The sequence below is a fragment of the Cricetulus griseus genome, chromosome 5 (genome assembly GCF_003668045.3).
Source record: "Cricetulus griseus strain 17A/GY chromosome 5, alternate assembly CriGri-PICRH-1.0, whole genome shotgun sequence".
Lineage (NCBI taxonomy): Eukaryota > Metazoa > Chordata > Mammalia > Rodentia > Cricetidae > Cricetulus > Cricetulus griseus.
In genome coordinates, this window is record NC_048598.1 from 146,561,892 (window position 1) to 146,577,593 (window position 15,702).

Genomic DNA, 15,702 nt, shown 5'->3' on the forward strand with positions numbered 1-15,702 from the left:
CAGGGGTAAGAACAGCTAGAACTCTCTTCCGGAAACAGATGGAAGCAGATGCAGAAATCCACAACTAACCATTGGGCCAAGCTCCTGGAGTACAATCAAAGTGAGGTGGGAGGGGCCAAGCTCCTGGAGTACAATCAAAGTGAGGTGTGAGCAGTAATAAGAACAAAAGAGTCAGGCATGATGGGGAAACCCACAGAATCAGCTGACCCGAGCTAGTGAGAGATCACTGACTCTGGTCTGCCAAATGGGGAACCTGAATAAGACCAAACTAGACTCCCTTAATAAAGGTGACAATGGTGTGACTGGGACAACAAATGAGGCCACTGGCTTTGGGTCCAAGACCTAACTCTAATATACAAACTGACTTAGTGGAGCCCATTCTATATGGAGAGATACCTTGGTCCTGCCTAAACGAGATGATGGGACAGACTTAGTAGACTTCATAGGGGAGGGCTTACCCTCTCCTAGGAGCAGATGGAAAGTTGGGAGGGGGGACAGGAGGAGAGGAAGGAAGGGGAAACTGGGATTGGAATGTAAAAAATAAATTAATAAAAGAATTAAAAAATAACCCCGAAAAAAATAAATGGCTCAGATTCAAAAAAAAAAAAAAAACAAAAAAAAAAAAACAAAAAGCACTTGTTATTGCAGAGGACCTGAGTTCAATTCCCAGTACCCACACAATGGTTCACAACCATCTATAACTCCAGTTTCAAAGGATCCAACACCTTCTTCTGTCCTCTGTGGGTACCATGCATGCATGTGGTTCATATACATACATTCGGGCAAAACACTGATGATGTGGAATTTAAGTTTAAGATGTGTTACATTAATTTATATGGAATATTTGTTTAATGATGCAAAGATATGTTGCATTCTTTTATGTTGTATTTGCTTAACTCTGTAAAGCTGTGTTACTTTGCCTGCCTGAAACACCTGATTGTTCTAATAAAGAGCTGAATGGCCAATAGGCAGGTGGGCCTGGGAGAGAATAAATAGGAGGAGAAATCTAGACTAGAGAAGACTGAGAGGAAAAGAGAAGAGGTCACCAGGAGCCAGGCACCCAGCCAGCCATGGAGTAAGAAAGAAAGAAAAATATAAGAATAAAAAAAGGTAAAAAGCCCAGAGGCAAAATATAGTTAAAGAGAAATTGGACAATTTAAGTTTAAAAAAAAATCTGGCTAGAAACAAGCCAAGCTAAGGCCAAGCATTTATAAGAATAAGTTTCCATGTATTTATTTGGGAGCTGGGTGGCAGGCCCCCAAAGAGTGCTCCCCCCAAAAAAAAAACTACACACTAAGACACATAAAATTAATAAATCTAAAATAAATGTTTCAAAACATTATTTTCATAGAACAATAGAACACAATGCATCACACAGCATTTCTTTCTCGAGAATGAGGTCTAAAGGCATTTCACCAAATGTGATAACAACATCCAGACATAACTACTTTGAAAGTTAGATTTGTAATTTAATGACAGAAAACATTTCAAGAGCTGTCCATTTCCTGCATGATAAAGTCCAAATTAGACACTTCTATTATTTTGTGTCAATGAATCCCAGTCTATCTGTCCAAGATAAAAATCTACAGAAAAGCCCTCTTTATGGTTGCTAAGGGCACAAGCTGGTTCTCCCTTCCATTTCTGTGCACATTGAATTCTCTCTCTGAGCCCCTCCCTTCTTTTATTTTTCAAAACCCCTTTGTTGACAATTCTCATCACCACCACCATATCTACCATTTCAGATGCTCTTGTGTTCCACCAGGCTACTGCTGTGCTCTGTGCTTGGCAACACTGTCTTTTTTTTTTTTTCCTGCCAGCCTATATTCAGCCAGTGTGAGTCACCTACAGGATTGCATTCCTTGGGAACACCGCTTGTTTTAGTCAAGTGTGAAAATACAAGGGCAAGAAGTAGACAGGCCAGTTTTGTGTGGGGACAGCTACTATGTTACAAATTATCCAGTTGTTAGGATCCAAGAATTTTAGCCTACCAATATCAGGCCTTCCAATTTTCTAGAGAAACTAAAGTTGAGATTTCTGTATGGAATGCCAAGATAGAAACACCTTCTCAAATGAAGATTTTTATGAGCATATCTGTTGAGATAGAGGCTTGTTGGCCTTGAACTCATATCTTTATGTCAGCTTCTGATAGCTGGGATTACTGGCATGCAACAGCCCTCCTGGCCTAAAGTTCTGCTTCTTAGATACAGATTAAATAAAAACAGCCATGGGCAGAAGTCATAATAATTTCTGTTATTATCAGTGACCAGAAGAATGTGTGCTAAATAGTGCTGAGATTTCTGGTTACTACAAATGCCTTGTATGGTTATGTACCTTAAATAAACCAGTTCATTTAGTCTCTACAGCAAACCTGACAGTTAATTTTACAGATGGGGAAACTGAGGCACAATGTAATTGAATTACCTCACCAAGGTCATAGAGGCAATAAATAACAGATCTCAGATTGAGCTAAGCAGTGTGACATCAGAGCTTGCATATTCTTGGCATACAGTGGTCCTCAGGTGAGTGCTTCCTGCTTCTGCTGCTCAAAGATAAGCAGAAGAGCCAGGTATGGTGGCATACACCTGTAATCCTGGTAACTCCAGAGGCTGACACAAGAGATTTGCCACAAGTTCAAGGCCAGCTTCAAACAGAAGAAAGTTAGAGAGCAAGAGGCATGGATTCAAGCTCTGTTTCTCTAATAATAGCCCAGGAATAAACTTGGCAAAACACAAATTTATGGTTAGTTATAAAATAAGAAGTTAATCTTATCTTTAAATTCCTTTCAGAGTCTAAAATTTTTGCCATAATCTGGGAAGGTAACTCAGCGGAGAAAGCACTTGCTATGAAACCATGAGGACTGGAGTTCAGATATCCAGAATCCAAGTAAAAACCAGGCAGGCACAGTGGCCTACCTGTAATCCCAAGGCTAAGGAAGCAGGGACAAAGAATCCTGGACTATCTAGACCAGCTGGATCAGTGAGCTCTGGGTTCAAGAGAGAGACCCTGTCCCAATGTCTATAGAAGAGCAGAATTGAGGAGGGTTCTCAACACCAACCTCTGGTCCCCATGTGCACCTGCAGACACATGTGAACATGCATACCTGTCCTGGCTGGTCTTATGTCAACTTGACACACAAACTAGAGTTGTCTGAAAGGAGGGAATCTCAATCGAGAAAATGCCTCCATAAGATCCAGCAATATGCAGGCAAGCCTATAGGAGATTTTCTTAATTAGTGATTGATGGAGAAGGGCCCAGAATATTGTGGGTGGTTCCATCCTGCGTGGGCCTGAATTCTATTAAAAAAAAAAAAGAAGCAGGCTGAAAAAGCCAGGGAAAGCAAGCCAGTAAGCAGCACTCCTCCATAGTCTCTGCATGAGCTCCTGCCTCCAGGTTCCTGCCTTGAGTTCTCTCCCATCTTCCTTCAGTGATGAACAGTGATGTGGAAATGTAAGCCAATAAATCCTTTCTTCCCCAACTTGCTTTTTGGTCATGGTGTTTCATCACAACAATAGAAAACCTAAAACAATACCATACACACTACACAAAAGAAGTTTTAAGTTTTCGTAATTGCAGTCAGCCTTAAATTAATGTGTAAGGCAGAAAAGCAATAGCTCTCACTAATCATCTGCCTATAGTGATTCGTTGTCATTTTAGTTTTGTGTAGATAATTTTATTCCATTCCCTTTCCAATTAGGTTCATTCTGACACAGTAGACATGAGTAAGTTTAGCATTTTGCTCCTACCAATTCTCCTATAGATTTGGGGGGTGAGGGGCATATAGATTTTCTAATCAGGTTTACTGAGTATTATTGGTTAGAAATGTAAACACCTAAAAGATGGTCAAAATATTATATTACACACTTTGTGTGTGTGTGTGTGTGTGTGTGTGTGTATGCGTGCACATGTGCTCTCATGCTTATGTAAGCACATGAGACTGACAACTTCTGGGAGCCGAGTTGGTTCTCTTCTTCCAGTACATTGATCCTGGTCATGAGACTTGTTGGCAAACGCTTTTACCTGCCAAACCATCCTGCCAGCCCCAATTTGTCAACCTTAGCATCCTACTACACTTGTTTCAGACCTTCCTCAATCCCATTTCTCTCCTCTTTTCACAGTAACCATTATACCAGCTCTGGCATTTTGTATTACTACAGCTGTGTAGATTATATATATTATTCCAAAACTAGCATAGTACAATTTAGCACTATAAAACTGATCATTTAAAAATAGTCCTGAGGTCTTTCATTCCTGTCTCTCCATACTTCTTTAGTCCAGTAGCAGCTTGCCTTCGGGAGACCTACCCCACCTCCATTCCCTGGAAACTCCTGGGGCAAACCTAGGTCCCCTAGCTCTTTCCCACTGCCCCTCTCAGCCTTTCCTCTTAGCCTGTTCCCCTTCCTTTGTGCCACCCACTGACCATCAGAAACACATCTACCAAGGATTGCACAGCCACCACACTTGCCCAGAATCCAGAGCAGGCAACAGAACCCAAAGAACAAAACACTCACCCAATAAACACCCCACTTTCATCAAAAACTAAACAGAGAAACACTGTAGTAAAATAGTGTCGTTAATCAAATGGCCCTAGCTGATATATACAAAACACTCAACACAAACACAAAATAATATACTTTCTTCTCAGAAGCTCATGGAACTTTATTCAAAATTGATTACGAACTAGGACACAATGTAAGTCTTAACAGGTATAAGAAAATAGCACCGTGTATCTTGTCTGATGGCCCTGGATTAAATCTGGATTTCAAGAACAACAGAAACAGAAGAAAGTATACAAACTCATGGAATCTGAACAACTCACTGCTGACTGAAAATTGGGTCAAGAGAGAAATAAAGAAGGAAATGAAAACTTCTTAGCATTGAATGAAAATGAAAACACAACATACCCAAACCGAGGGGGCACCATGTGGTTGCTGGGAATTGAACTCAGTTCAATTTTCCCAGGGAAAAGAACAGCCAATTTCCTTAACTACTGAGCCATCTCTCCAGCTGAACACAGTTCTAAGAGGCAAGTTCATAGCACTATGTTCTTATATCAAAAAATTAGAGATTCCATATTAGTTACTTAGTGACACACCTGAAAACTACAGAACAAGAAGAAATAATATCCAAATAGAGTAGATGTCAAGAAAAAATCAAAATCAGAGTTAAACCTAGTGAAATACAAGCAAACAACAAAAATAGGAAGAGTCAATTAAACTAAGAGTTGATTCTTTAAGAAAACCAAAAAGATTGGCAAATTGCTAGCCAACTTAAATGAAAGATGGAGAGAGGAAATTCAAATTAATAAAGTTAGAGATGAAACGAGGGATATCACAACAGACTCCCATTAACAAAATTCAGAGAGACATAAGGACATATTTTACTTTTCCCTGCTCTTGGGATCCTTTCCTCCTACTAGGTTGCCTCCTCCAGCCTTAATATGAGAGGGAGTGCCTAATCTCACTGTGGATGGTGGGAATGGGGGAGCTGGGAGAAGAGGAGGGAGGGGAAACTTTGGTTGGGATAAGTATATTTGAAAATAAATTTTAAAAATTAAAAAAAATCTGTACACCAAACTGGAAAACCTAAAAAAAAAGTGGATAAATGTCTTGATACATCAAAGTTATATAGACTTTGATATACCTATCAAAGTTAAATAGAGACCAAATTGGCCTTAATAATAAAAACCCAAACCAGATATTGGAGTAAATGCTGAAAGATCAGAGAGACAAAGGAGCAAGCCACAGCCAACTCTTTTTTTTATTATTATTATTAATTCAAGTTAGGCAACAAGCTTGTTTCACATGTAAATCCCCTCTCCCTCTCCCTCCCCTCACCCCCATCCCTTCTCCCCCACCCCATCCTACCCCACACCCCATCCACCAACCACTCCCCACGCAGGGTAGGGCAGTCAACAGGGACTCTGCAAAGTCCACCAAATCTTCCTGTGCTGGGCCTGGGCCATTCCCCATGTGTCCAGGGCCAGAGTGTATCCCTTCATGTGGGATGGGCTCTCAAAGGCCCTTCTTACACCAGGGAAAAATACTAATCCACTACCAGAGGCTCCCTGGAGTGCAGAGGCCTCCTTATTGACATCCATGTTCAGAGGGCTAGATCAGTCTTGTACTAGCCTCCCAGATAGCATGTAGGGTCAATGTGCTCTCCCTTGTTCAGGCCAACTGTTTCTGTGAGTTTCTCCAACCTGTTACAGACCCCTTCGATCTTCATTCCTCCCTCTCTTCAACTAAATTCCAGATTTCAGTTCAGTGTATTTCTGTGGATGTCTGTCTCTGCTTCCTTCAGCCACTGGATGAGGGCTCTAGGATGGCATAAAGAGTAGTCATCAATCTCATTTTAGGGTAAGGGATTTTAGGTTATCCTCTCCACCATTGCCTGGATTGTCAGATCGTGTCATCCTTGTAGGTCTCTGGAGATCTCTCTAGTTCCAGATCTCTTCTCGGACCTATAGTGGCTCCCTCTAATATGGTATCTCTCATCCTGCTCTCTCTCCTCTATTCTTCCCCCTACTCAATATCTCTGCTCCTCTATTTCCTCTCCTCTACTCCTCTTCTTGTGCTCTTATTGTGGCAGCACCCTCTCCCCTACCCTCATGATCCCAATTAGCTCAGGATTTCATGCCACTTCCCATTCCTGGGGTCTATTTATCCCTTAGAGTCCTTCATGTTTCCTATTTCTTTGGTGAAGAGGATTATAGGCTAGTAAACATTTACTCTATGTCTAAAATTCATATATGAGTGAGGACATACCATGTTTGTCTTTTTGTGACTGGGTTACCTCACTCAGGATGGTTTCTTCTAGTTCCATCCATTTGCCTGCGAATTTCAAGATTCCATTACTTTTTTCTGCAGAGTAGTACTCCATTGTATAAATGTACCACATTTTCTCTATCCATTCTTCAGTTGAGGGGCATCTAGGTTGCTTCCAGGTTCTGGCTATTACAAACAATGCTGTTATGAACATGGTTGAACATATGTCCTTGTTGTATGAACTTGCACTATTTGGGTATATACCCAAGAGAGGAATGGCTGGATCTTGAGGTAGATTGATTCCCATTTTTCTGAGCAACCATCATACTGATTTCCAGAGTGGTCTTACAAGTTCAAACTCCCACTAGCAATGGAGTAGTGTTCCTTCTTCTCCACATCCTCTCCAGCATAGGTTGTCATTGGTAATTTTGATTTTAGCCATTCTGACAGGTGTGAGGTGGTATCTCAGAGTTGTTTTGAGTTGCATTTCTCTGATGGCCAAGGATTTTGAGCACTTAAAGACACTTAAGTGTCTTTCAGCCATTTTAGATTCCTCTGTTGAAAATTCTCTGTTTAGTTCTGCACCCCACTTTTTAATTTCATTGTTTGGTGTTTTGGTGGCTAGCTTCTTGAGATCCTTGTATATTTTAGAAATCAGCCCTCTGTCAGATGTGGGGTCGGTGAACATCTTTTCCCATTCTGTGGGTGGTCGTTTTGTCTTACTGATTGTGTCCTTTGCCTTACAGAAGCTTCTCAGTTTCAGAAGGTCCCATTTATTAATTGCAGACCTCAGTGTCTGTGCTACTGGCGTGATGTTCAGGAATCAGTCTCCTGTGCCAATTTGTTCAAGAGTAATTCCCACTTTCTCTTCTAGAAGATTCAGTGTGGCTGGATTTATGGAGAGATATTTGATCCATTTGCACTTAAGTTTCGTGCATGGTGACAGGTATGGATCTATCTGCAATCTTCTGCATGTCCGAATCCAGTTGTGCCAGCACCATTTGTTGAAGATGCTATCTTTTTTCCATTGTATAGATTTGTCAAAAATAAGGTGTTCATAGGTGCGTGGGTTAATATCTGGGTCTTCAATTCGATTCCTTGGTCTATCTGTCTATGCTTGTGCCAATACCAAGCTGTTTTCAGAACTATGGCTCTATAGTAGAGCTTGAAGTCAGGGATGGTGATGCCTCCAGAAGATCCTTTATTGTAAAGAGTTCTTTTGGCTATCCTGGGTTTTTTATTTTTCCATATAAAGTTGAGTATTGTTCTGTGAGTTTCAGTGTCTGTGAAAAGCTGTGTTGGGATTTTGATGGGGATTGCATTGAATCTGTAGATTGCTTTTTGTAGGATTGCCATTTTTACTATGTTAATTCTACCTATCCAAGAGCACGGGAGATCTTTCCATTTTCTGGTATCTTCTTTAATTTCTTTCTTTAAAGTCTCAAAGTTCTTATTGTACAGGTCTTTCACTTTTTTGGTTAGTGTTACCCTAAGATATTTTATGTTGCTTGTGGATATTGTGAAAGGTGATGTTTCCATGATTTCTTTCTCATTGGGTTTATCATCTGTATACAGTAGGGCTACAGATTTTTTTTTTGAGTTAATTTTGTATCCTGCTACCTTGCTGAAGGTGTTTATCAGCTGTAAGAGTTTCCTGCTAGAGTTTTTCAGGTCACTAATGTAGACTATCATGTCATCTGCAAATAGTGAAAGTGTGGTTTCTTCCTTTCCAATTTGTATCCCTTGGATCCCCTCTTCTTGTCTTATTGCTCTAGCTAGAACTTCAAGTACAATATTGAAGAGGTATGGAGAGAGTGGACAGCCTTGCCTTGTTCCTGACTTTAGAGGAAACACTTTGAGTTTCTCTCCATTTAGTTTGATGTTGGCTATTGGTTTGGTGTATATTGTGTTTATCATGTTTAGATATGTTCCTGTTATTCCTGTTCTCTCCAAGATCTTTATCATGAAGGGATGTTGGATTTTGTCAAAGGCTTTTTCAGCATCTAGTGAGATGATCATGTGGTTTTTCTTTTTCAGTTTGTTTATATGGTGGATTACATTGATGGATTTTTGTATGTTGAACCATCCTTGCATCCCTGGGATGAAGCCTACTTGATGGTGGTGGATGATTTTTCTGATATGTTCTTGGATTCGATTCACCAATATTTTATTGAGTATTTTAGCATCGATGTTCATGAGGGATATCGGTCTGTAGGTCTCTTTCTTAGTCATATCTTTGTGTTGCTTGTGTGTCAAAGTGACTGTAGCCTCGTAAAAAGAGTTTGGCAATATTCCATCTGCTTCTATTGTGCAGAACAGTTTGAGGAGTACTAGTATCAGCTCTTGTTTGAATTTCTGGTAGAATTCTGCAGTGAAGCCATCTGGCCTTGGGTGTTTTGGTTGGCAGGCTTATAATGACTGCTTCTATTTCATTAGGGGTTATAGGTCGATTTAAACTGTTTATCTGTTCTTGGTTTAATTTTGGTAAGTGATATTTATCCAGAAAACTGTCCATTTCCTTTAGATTTTCGAATTTTGTGGAGTACAGGTTTTCAAAGTATGACCTGAAGATTCTCTGGATTTCCTCAGTGTCCATTGTTATATCCCCCTTTTCATTTCTGATTTTGTTAATTAGCATGCTCTCTCTCTCTGCCTTTTGGTTAGTTTGGCTAGAGGTTTGTCTATTTTGTTGATCTTCTCAAAGAACCAACTCTTTGTTTCATTGATTCTATGTAATGTTTTCCTAGTTTCTACTTCATTGATTTCAGCTCTCAGGATGATTATTTCCTGGCGTCTACTCCTCCTTGGTGAGTTTGCTTCTTTTTGCTCTAATGCTTTCAGTTGTTCTGTCAATTCTCTAATGTGACTTTTCTCCAGTTTCTTCATGTGGGCACTTAGTGCTATGAACTTCCCTCTTAGCACTGCTTTCAGAGTGTCCCATAAGTTTGGGTATGTTGTGTCTGCATTCTCATTAAATTCTAGGAATCTTTAATTTCTTTTTTTTTATTTCTTCCTCAACCCAGGAATGGTGCAATTGGGTGTTATTCATTTTCCCAGAGTATGTAGGTTTTCTGCCATTCGTATTGCTGTTGAATTCTAGCTTTAATGCACGGGGATCTGATAAGATACAGGGGGTTACTCTTTTATAACTATGGAGGTTTGCTTTGCTGACTACTATGTGGTCAATTTTAGAGAAGGTGCCATGTGGCGCTGAGAAGAAGGTATATTCTGTTGAGTTTGGATGGAATGCTCTATAGATATCTGTTAACCCCAGTTGGGTCATAACTTCTTACAGATCCTTTGTTTCTTTGTTAAGTTTCTGTCTGGTGGTCCTGTCTAGTGGTGTAAGGGGGGTGTTGAAGTCTCCTACTATAAGTGTGTGTGGTTTTATGTGTGGTTTGAGCTTTAGCAATGTTTCTTTTACAAATGTGGGTGCCTTCGTATTTGGGGCATAGATGTTCAGGATTGAGACTTCATCTTAATGGACTTTTCCTGTGATGAGTATGAAATGCCCTTCTTCACCTCTTTTGAATGATTTTAGTTTAAAGTCCAATTTGTTAGATATTAGGATTGCTACACCAGCTTGTTTCTTGAGCCCATTTGATTGGAAAATCTTTTCCCATTCTTTTACTCTGAGGTATCACCTGTCTTTGAAATTGAGGTGTGTTTCTTGTAAACAGCAGAAGGATGGATTCTGTCTTCGTATCCATTCTGTTAGCCTATATCTTTCTATGGGTAAGTTAAGACCATTGACATTTAGGGATATTATTGTCCATTGTTCGTTGGTTCTTGTTTGTTTTGGATTTATTGTTGGTGGTGTTATTGCGTGTGGATTTCGCCCTCCTGCTTCTTTTTATGTTTGGTAAAATTAGATTATCTATTGCCTGTGTTTTTGTGAGTGTAGTTATGTTCATTGGGTTGGAGTTTTCCTTCCAGAACCTTCTGTAGTGCTGGATTTATGGATACGTATTGTTTAAATCTGTTTTTGTCATGGAATATCTTGTTTTCTCCATCTATAGTCATTGAAAGTTTTGCTGGATACAGTAGTCTGGGTTGACACCCATGCTCCCTCAGTGCTTGTAGGGTATCTATCCAAGACCTTCTGGCTTTCAGAGTTTCCATTGAGAAGTCGGGTGTGATTCTAATTGGTTTGCCTTTATATGTTACTTGGCCTTTTTCCTTTGCTGCTCTTAATATTTTCTCTTTATTCTATAGATTTGGTGTTTTGATTATTATGTGTTGGGGGGACTTCTTTTTGTGGTCCAGTCTGTTTGGTGTCCTGAAAGCTTCTTGTACTTTCATAGGCATATCCTTCTGTAGGTTGGGGAAGTTTTCTTCTATGATTTTGTTGAATATGTTTTCTGTACCTTTGAGCAGTGTTTCTTCACCTTCTTCTATACCTAATATTCTTAGGTTTGGTCTTTTCACAGTGTCCCATATTTCCTGGATATTTTGTCTTAGGGATTTGTTGGACTTGAGGTTTTCTTTGGTTGATGAATGTATATCCTCTAGCGAGTCTTCAGTAGCTGAGATTCTCTCTTCTGTCTCTTGGATTCTATTAGTTATACTCACTTCTTTAGTTCCTGATCGTTTATCCAGTCTTTCCATTTCCAGCATTGCCTCATTCTGTGTTTTCTTTATTGTGTCTGTTTCAGCTTTCATGCTTTGAACTGTTTCAAGAGCTTCCTTCACTTGTTTGGTTGTTTTTTCTTGGGTTTCTTTAGATTCTTTAAGAGATTTGTTTATTTCTTGAATTTTTTGGTTTGTCTTTTCCTCCATTTCGTGTAATTTTTTGCTTGCTTTTTCTTCTATTTCTTTAAGGGATTTTCTTGTTTCCTCTTTAAAGGTCTCTATCATCTTGCTGAGATAATTTTTGAGGTCCATCTCTTCTTCATGCACTGTGTTGGGCTTTTCAGATCTTGCTGGAGTGGAGTCCCTAGATTCTGGTGGTGTCATATTGGTCTTTCTGTTGTTGAGTGAGTTCTTATTCTGTCTTCTTCCCATATCTTTTTCCAGTGAGTGCAGGAGGGGTCTCTCTATCTCCTCTTGTTACCCAGTGGTGTGTGTGGGCCAGGAATTCAATGTGCGCAGCTCTGGATGGTCTTGCCTCTCCTGGTAGTCTCCTCACTCTGAAGGAGTTAGGCCTCCATAGGGGTCAGGTGTGTGTGTTGGGGGGGGGACAGGAAGTAAGAGTGGATTGTTTCCAGGCTCAGGGAGTTCTTCACTGCCTGGGCAGGTCTACCCCAAGCAGGTGCAGGCCCGGGGAGATCGGGCTGGATGGGGCTTTGGAAGGGAGTTGGGTAAGAGTAGTGGATCACTCACCTAGTTGCAGATTGGTCGGCGGAAAGGGAAGGAAGAGTAGCCTGTACCCAGATTCCGGGAGCTCCTCCCTGCCTGGATGTGTCTACTCCAAGCAGGCACAAGCCCGGGGAGATCTGGGTGAATGACGCTTTGGAAGGGAGTTGGGCAAGAGCAGGGAGTCACTGACCTAGTTTCGGATTGTCTGTGGAAAGGGAAGGAAGCCACAACCAACTCTTACCTCAACAACTTTTCTGATGAAAAGGGAGCAAGCTCCTGTCTCCTCCCACCTTATATTCCTCTCTCTGCCCAACCATATCACTTCCTGTCTGTCTGTACAGACCTCCAGACCTCTACATTTAACCAGTGGCCAGCTCCACCCTCTGATCTTCATGCAAGTTTTATTTTTAGAGTACAAACAGGAGATCGCCATAAGATCCATAACACCTGGTAAAATAAAAAGCAGTAATTAAAAGTATCTCCCCCCCCCCAAAAAAAGAAGACAAGAAAAAAGGGGAGCCAGATGGATTCAGAGCAGAATTCTATCAGACCCTCAAACAAGACCTAATACCAACATTCCTCAAATTATTTCCCAAAATAGAAACTGAAAAAGAATTACCTAATTCTTTTTATGTGTCCACTATTATACTGATTCCAAAACCATATGAAGACCCAACAAAAAAGAAAATTATAGACCAATATCCCTTATGAGCTCACGTGTAAAAACTCTTGGTAAAATACTTACAAACCAAATCCAAGAACACAGCAAAAATATTATCTACCATGACTAAGTTGGATTCATTTCAGAGATGCAGGGATGGTTGACATACGTAAATAGGTAAATGTAATCTACTACATAAACAGACCAAAAAACAAAACCACATGACCAGCTCATTAGATGCGGAAAAGGCATTTGACAAAATCCAACATCTTTTCATGATAAAAATCCTGAAGAGACTAGAGATACAAGGGACATAACACAACATAATAAGGGCAATTTACAGTAAGCTCATAGCCATCATCAACCTAAACAGAGAGAAACTCAAAGCAATTCCACTAAAATCAGAAATAAGACAAAGATGTTCAGACTCTCTACAGACCTTCCAATATAGCACTTGAAGTCTTATCTAGGGCAATAAGACCACTGAAGGATATCAAGAGGATACAATCCAAAAAGAAGGAATCCAACCTTTATTTATAAGTATGATTTTTATTTTTTAATGGAAAACAGAACTAAACAGAGAAGTCTCTAAAGATGAAACTCAGATGGCTGAGAAATACCTAAAGAAATGTCAACACCCTCGGCCATCAGGGAAATGAAAATCAAAATTACTTAGAGATTTCATTTTACTCCAGTAAAAGTGGCCAGGATCAATAAAACAAATGATGTCTCCTGGTAGGAAGAATGTAGGGAGAGGGGAACACTTGTTCATTGCTGGTGGGAATGCAAACTGGTTCCGCCATTGTGGAAATCAGTGTGGCTGGCAGTTCTTTAGAAAGCTGGGCATTAATCTACCTCAAGGTACAGCTATTCTACTTTTGATGGCTGTTCTCGTTGTCAATTTGACTACGTCTGGGATTAACTAAACCCAATGGCTACGCACACCCATAGGGGAATTTTCCTTCAGTAAATCATTTGAAAGGGGAATACCCACTTTTAATTCAGATCTTTGAGGTGGAAAGACACACTTCTAATCTAGAGTTTTTGATGTAGGAAGATCCACCTTTTAGCTGGGCCACACCTTCCGCTGGCAGCCTATATAATGAGCATGGAAGAAAGAAACTTGCTCTTTCCTTGTCTACTTGCTTTCTCTTTTGCTTTCAAATCTATTTCTTTACATACTTCTGGATTACTGTATGTATTGAAGACATCCAATTCAGACATCCAGCCTTGAGGATTGAACAACTACTGGATCCTTGGACTTTCCATTGATAGACAGCCATTGTTGGACAAGTTGGACCATGGTTTATAAGCCCTCCTCTCAAGGCTAAGGGCTATATGTAAAAGAGAAGACAGAAAGATTGTAAGGGCAGGAGGTGATGGAAGACACAAAGGAAACAATATCTTCTAGAGAGATATGGCAGGATTGATGCACATGAACTTACAGAGACAACTATACACAAGACCTGCACAGGTTCAAACCAGATGGGGTCAAAGCACCGAGAGGGTGAATTGGGCACAGGTTCCCACCCCTAACCAATAATCTATCTATAATTGATACCCTTTTGCAAAGGGATAGTCCGTTTTCTTCAATGATGCATTGTCGGGTATACCAACCACACATCAGCACAGGCTCCAACCTCAGTAGTAGTTGGCCAACACAAAATGAACTCAATGATACTTGTGGACTTTTCATTTCATTTTGCTTTGTTTGGCTTTTGTTTTTGTCTTATTGGTCTTTCAGATGTTTGTTTTTTGTTTTTGTGGTGTTTCTTTTTTATTTTTGCTTTTGTTTCTTGTTTTATTTTTTGAAACTATTTTCTCTTTCACTATTAAAATAGCTGTCTTATTTTGTTAAGAGGAAAATTATTGTTCAAAGTGTTTGGTAAACATTTTGATAAATGAACTAGAGCAGCAACAGTATCAAAATTAGGGTGATTTTTTTTTGTCGTCTTTTCTTTCTTTTTTCTTTTGTTTTTGTTTTTCAAGACAAGGTTTCTCTGTGGCTTTGGATGCTGTCCTGGAACTGCCTCAAGTAGAGCAGGCTGGCCTTGAATTCACAGAGATCCACCTGCATCTGTTTCCTGAATGCTGGGATTAAAGGCGTGTGCCACCACTGCCTGGCTCATTTTTTTTTTTATTTTGGGTTTTTTTCTACATTTGAAAGACTGCCAATTGAGATATGAATTTGCTAAACAGATACAAGGATTTTAGAATACATCCTCCCAGTTTATAGTATTTTTTAGTTTGTAGACTAAATAAAAACTATATTTTCTTATATTTTAAAGTATATTCTAAGTCCTAGAGTAGCAGAAGTTTTTACTTTCTATGGTGTAGATTTGATAAACTGGAGAGGCCGTAGTGTCAGAATTTTAACTGTACTGGTCATTTCTATGTGCTACATATAATTTACAAAAATAAAGCATACTTGAAGATGGGAAAATAAGCAATTCTCCACTTCCTTAAGGGAACAAAATGAATGGAACTTCATGAATAACTTTAACTTTTGTAATCCTCAAAAGATAAAAATTAGTTGCCTAAATGAACATTGCTACACGGGTCTCTTAGATCATATGTATGAGAATTTCTCTACATCAGAATCTCCAAACTGGGTTATGTTTATGAAAAAGACTGTTATAGAGAAGGAGGAAGGAGGGAAACATTAAAACTTTTATTTATTGGCCAATAAAAAATTGTCCAACTTCCTTAACCATCAAGGAAACACAAATCAAAACACTGAAATTTTGCCTCATACCAGTCAAAATGGATATCATCAAGAAAACAACAAACGTTAGTGAAGATGTCAGGGGCAGGGGAACTCTTACACAACACTGGTGGGAATACAAAGTGATACGACCATTATGTAAGGCAATATAGAACCTGTGGGTCTTGACTCCCTTGAGGTCAAATGACCCTTTCACAGGGGTTGCCTGAGATCATCAGAAACTACATATATTTACATTATGATTCATAACAGTA